Source organism: Sinocyclocheilus rhinocerous, unplaced genomic scaffold (genome assembly GCF_001515625.1).
Source record: "Sinocyclocheilus rhinocerous isolate Xijiao unplaced genomic scaffold, SAMN03320098_v1.1 scaffold1155, whole genome shotgun sequence".
NCBI lineage: Eukaryota > Metazoa > Chordata > Actinopteri > Cypriniformes > Cyprinidae > Sinocyclocheilus > Sinocyclocheilus rhinocerous.
This window is the reverse complement of record NW_015629044.1, coordinates 842,399-848,548: the sequence shown is the minus strand read 5'-3', so window position 1 is coordinate 848,548 and position 6,150 is coordinate 842,399.

Sequence of the window (6,150 nt, the reverse complement as noted above, 5' to 3'; positions counted from 1 at the left end):
TTGTGTTTTCTGATTTGTTAATTTGTTTTCGGATTTGTCGTTGTGTTTTCTGACTTATTTTGTTTTCGAATTTGTCATTGTGTTTTCTGACTTGTTATGATGTTTTCTGAATTGTTGTTGTGCTTTCTGAATTGTTATTTTGTTTTTTAGACTTGCATTTGCGTTTGTAATTTATTTTGTTTTCAGAATTGTGATTTGCTTTGCACTTCTCGGCAACCGTAAAATACAGCTTTGATGATGAACATTTAAAAAAGTACTGTAGCACGTTACAAAGGTTTCACTCGTTAATATTTGCCTAGTTATTGCATTAGCCATCAAGAATAACTGCCATGATTAACAATATTTTACATATTGTGTAGAGTAAGATCTGTGAAAATGTAAATGAACTTACCATCCTGATATAAAGATTCACAAGCAGAAAGACATATTTGTGAAGGTGTAATCACAGAACGATTTGCGAAGGTGCACATTTACCTTCACTAATTTACCTTCCTTATTTGCCCTATACCTTATTACCTGTTCCTTATTTAATGTTAAATCATAATGCATTTAACCAATGTTAACACATACAATTTAATACTACACGTTTTTCTATGTAGATATCTGTGTAAAATATATCCATGTGCATATGTGTAGTTTATGATATTTTGTGGATTTTATATGACAGATCTAGGTTTGGATATTTTGTTAATGGCATTTATTACTGCAAAATAAAAGGCTGACAATTAGGACTACTGTTTTTAGATTTACTAAATATAGTAGGCAAATATTTTTTCAAAATGCACTGAAAATCTAAACCTGAGAAACAGTAATAAAAGTTTTACTAAGTTTTAATAAAATGATTTACAGTGATGCTGTTTGCTAGCTAGTATGCTGACCATCCAATCAAAGGACGAGAAAATGCTGACGTTATCGTTAGCCAGCTAGATGGCCCTGGTGTTGCCAACTCGAAATCTGATTGGTTAAAGCAACAGTTTCATTGCTATTGATTTAAGCTAACAGACGCCTGCGCTGTTGATTCTGAAGGCCTTAAGGCAGATTTCTTTGACCCTGGCAACACGATTGCTGAAATATGATTGGATAAAAGCTCTAATATAAACATACACTGCTGGAAGCAGTGCAACCAAGAGAAAAGCTATGAAATTAAGAGAATAGACTATTGGAAATAATTTAATACACATTCATGGAAAAATATATTAAACTAAATCAGTGATTCTGATTCTGTTTAGGGCAGCAGAGAAGGCTTTGCTGACCCTGACGGCCCACCACTGGTGAAAATACTAATGACGTAAGACTTTTGCACAGTACTGATATATTATAAATATAAATTTCATCGCAACTATATGTAAATTGTCTAGTTTTATCATGTTCATATAGCTTCTTAACATGAGTATAAGGTTTTTGCGAATGTGTGGTTTCATGTTGTTCCAATATTTTTCCCCCCGTAAATTTAGAATAAGTTTTAATATGAAAATTTTGGTGTATCATGATTTGTTTGTGAAAATGTTTGTATGCAGATTTCATGTACAAATTTGTGATGGTATTGGTATGAGACCCAATGTATTGAATTCAAAAACTTTCTCTCACATCAACAGTGATGTTATTTATTGCGTGTTAATGATTGTTCTAATTATTCTGTATTTTCGTTTGTTGTATGCGATTGCTATGGAGTAGCAATTTGACGATTTCATGTAAACTAAATGTTCAATTAATAAATGAATGATTGTTCTGATCTGTCATATATTAGGGGTTAAACGGATTGCACACAGATAGCAAAAATCATCTGGCCCACACCTGGCTCAGACCCTTCAGAAGTTCTGGGCCAGATCGGCACAACGGGCCAATACCGGCACGGATCCGATTTTCTGCATCTGGACCAGAACTGGGCCAGCTCCGGACCAGATGCGGATTCCTTTATAGTGATTTGGCCCAAATCCAAATGTGGGCCAGATCTGGTCCAGCTCTGCTCTCGATCTAATCCAGTACCATGCCAGATCTGGGCCAGCTAATTTTGTACTTGTAGTGCTTACTGTACATAATATTCACTAAGCTAAAAACAGTGCTATACAATGAGAATGAGAAGAATCTGAATACTTGCCACAGGGAAATTGTTATGCAACAGTTCTTACAGATGTGTGTCACCACTGTGTGCTTGAGTTGGTTCTAGTTTTAATAGAGTCTTCTGCAATGTCGTTTTTCGAGGGAAATGCGAGCCCTCCATCTGACTCCACAGCTTAAAGACAGTTCCCTCCTTTACATTGTCTCTAAAAAAGATTAAATGTGACTCTCTTTTTTAAGATTAAAAACACTCAATTAAGATGCCATATATATATACACACACACACACACACACACACACAAGAAAGCCATGAAATGTACTATCACTTTTAGTGAAGCTATATGGTAATACATTATAGTGAGAGCAAAAAAGCTTGGACTAGAGGTTGAACTTACTAGTTTACAGACAGACAAAATTAAATTTGACACTAATCATTTAATCCTATCACTCATACTGCAAATGATTAAAATGGCATGTACAACTTCATGACATATGATGAAAGTAAGATTTATCATGTACAGTTCATAAAAGATGTTTATCTGAACAGTGCTTGGGACAGTTCCTTAAATATTCAAATCAGGGGTGCGTTTCCCAAAAGCAACTATGGTCGCAAGTTCTGTCGTTACTGATAGAGTTCAATGGAATTACCACCATAGTTAGCTAACAATGCTTTTGCGAAACGCACCCCAGATCAGCAGTGATGACAAGCACAAAATTGGATCCTGTTATAGCTGTTAAACTAGTGGCAAGTTGAGTTTGATTCTTATTGCAGAGTACTACACCATGCACAAAGTTTTAGAAACAATTACACATATTACACAATTAAACAGTGATGATTTTTATATCTCTGTATAAATGAGGCAAGGAATCTGTGTGTGTGTGTCCTGTTTGCTGCTTTTCTTGACAATCGTTCATCCAATCTACTTCACACTCGAGTCGGCAGGTGTATTGCTGGTGCAGAAGCAAGTGTGTGCGGTGTTGAGGATGGGATTGTTAAGATGAGTGGTCCTTTACTACAGTATGTCTTAGTCCTCAGCAAGCTTTTGTTACCAGGGGTGCTAACAGCGCATTCACAACAGTGATCATATGCATAATTATTAGGCAAGTCTATTTTCTGTTCATATTTTTTTTTTCCAAGCACAGTTTACCAATTCCAAACCACATCATTCTTAATAACTACTATTAATTTTTGTATTTAATAATTTTATAAGTGACATATAATTGTTAAAGAGGGCTGAAAGTTGAAAACGCCTTATATTCAGATGTCGATCATTAGCCGGATCAGCAGGATCACAGAAACAGGTTGAGAAGAAAAGACATTAGCTGCAAAAGACGTAAAAAATTAAGGTGAATAATTAGGTGTGAAACTAAGAATTAAACCATCAGGAAGCCTTTAGCCACCATCTTCCAGAACTGCAACCTACTGGGAGTCTCCAGAAGTGCAAGGTTTCAGTTTCTCAGAGACTTTGCTAAGGTAAAGAATCCTGAAACATCCACTTAATAAGAATCACAAGCTGAAGTGTTGTGAAATACATGAAGGCAGATTAAAAAAAAAAGATTAATGGAAAGATAGGTTGAGAGTAACTCTCACAACACTTCAGACAACTTGCAGTTCTGGAAAATGGTGGCAGCGGAGACTAAAGGCTTCCTGATGGTTTCACACCTAATTTTTCACCATAATCCTTTAAGTCTTTTGCAGTTAATGTCTTTTCTTCTGAACCTTTTTTATTATAATTTTGTTTATTATTAGTAGTAGTAGTATTAGTATTTTTTTTATGATCATGCTGCCCCAACGAACATTTCTTGTTCAATGGTCATGCATTAAATTTGCTATTTCTAGTATTGCATTAGCATTGCATCCTTATGGGCATTTAATCATTTTTGACTTTTCAATGTGAGTTAAATCTCTTTTTGGGCCATTTTACATGTAAAAGAAAACCTGCTTAATAAGTATGCACATCTGAATATAAGGTGTTTTTCACTTCCAGTCCTTGTTAATTATATACTTATAAAATATATGATTGTAAACTTAATAGTAGTTATTAAGATTGATGTGGTTTGGAATTGGTAAAAAGTGCTTGGAAAAAATATGATCAGAATATTTACTTGCCTAATAATAATACATGCACTGTGTTTTTCCACATCATAAATGTTTACCATGGTTTGCATTTTTGATTTTCCTGTAATCGAGTAATTTTGTCCTGCTTTGTGTGTAACAAAGATAATGTTCAATCTGCTTACTGCTCATAGGTGTGAAGTATAAAACTGATATAACAGAGAAGAAAAGCAAGGGGAAAGGTGCCACCTGATTTATATGATAAAAAAATACACAACTAATTGCATATTACACAGATATGTTATGTATGTATTTGTTTCATTTAGTATTACAAAGCAAGGAAGGCAACGTGTAAGCCTTACACATATGAGTCACAGTGAGGCATACAGTTTATTAACATGCTCCACTGTAGAAATTAATGCACGTGACATCAGTGTCACACACACTTCCCTGACTTGAGATGATAAATTGTTTGTGCCCAAATGACACACAGACTATAGCATTGATAGAGGACTATGACTATGTCATGACAGGTATGTTGTTCAGGATGCTGAGTGTGAAGTTATTTGAGCGTTTCTCCAGAAAGCTGCAAGCCAATTGGTCCTAACAATCAGTATGTTTTGAACAGCACAAGTTGTAACATTATCAGGCACTCAATATTATCAATACTCAATTATACATGGTAGCATTCAAATAGCTTGAATAACTCAAACTCCACTGAACACTAACAACAACAACAAAAAAACACACACAAAAAAAAAGGGACTCAACCTACTATTTGATAGTTCCGGCTCTCAGGTGGAACCTGAAATTGAAACAGATTGTTATATAGTGTTGCTGGACAATTTCTCAATTCATTTACTCATGGAGCATACAGTTAACAGAAATAAAAGCATATTTTGGTGAAGATTTTATATGTAAAAAAAACATACCAAACAATATAACGTAATACATGTCTGTCTCCTCAGCGCCCCAGGATGCGCCTGAGAGCGCTCTGCCTGCTTATTCAAGGGGACTGGCCTGGTCAAAAGTTTGAACACATTACTATTTTTAATGGTTTTGAAATAAGTCTCTTATGCTCATCAAGCCTGCATTTATTTGATCAAAAATACAGAAAAAAAAATGTAATTTTGTGAAATATAAAAATTTAATCTATTTTAATATTCTTTAAAATATAATTTATTTTTGTGATGGCAAAGTCGAATAAATAAATGCTTCTAAAATAAAATCTTTTAAACTTTTTATTCATCAATAAATGCTGAAAAAAGTATCACGGGTTTCAAAAAAAATATTAAGCAGCACAACTGTTTCCAACATTGATAATAACTGAGTATCAAATCAGCATATTAGAATGATTACTGAAGGATCATGTGACACTGAAGACTGGAGAAATGATGCTGAAAATTCAGCTTTGATAAAACGTTAAAAAGAACAGTATTTATTCAAAATATAAATATTTTCTAACAATATACACTACCATTCAAAAGTTTGGGGTAAGTATTTTTATTTTTATTTTTTGAAAGAAATTAATGCTTTTATTCAGCAAGGATGTGTTAAATTGATAAAAAGTGATATTAAAGACTTGTATTGTTAGAAAAATATTTCTATTTTAAATAAATGCTGTTCTTTTTAACTTTTATTCATTAAAGAATCCTGAAAAAGTATCGCAGGTTCCAAAAATAAAAAATCAAGCTGTTTCCAACATTGGTAATAAATCAGCATTGAATGCGTTCTGAAGGATCATGTGACACTAAACTGGAGTAATGATGCTGATGAAAATTCAGCTTTGATCACAGAAATAAATTATATTTTAACGTATATTAAAATAGAAAACCAGTATTTTAAATGGTAATAATATTTTACAATATTACTATTTTTTCTGTATTTTTGGTCAAATAAATGCAGCCATGATGAACAGAAGAGACTTCTTTAAAACACATTCAAAATCTTAATGATCCCAAACTTTTGAACAGCAGATATATATATGGGATATATATATATATATATATATATATATATATATATTAGTGCTGTC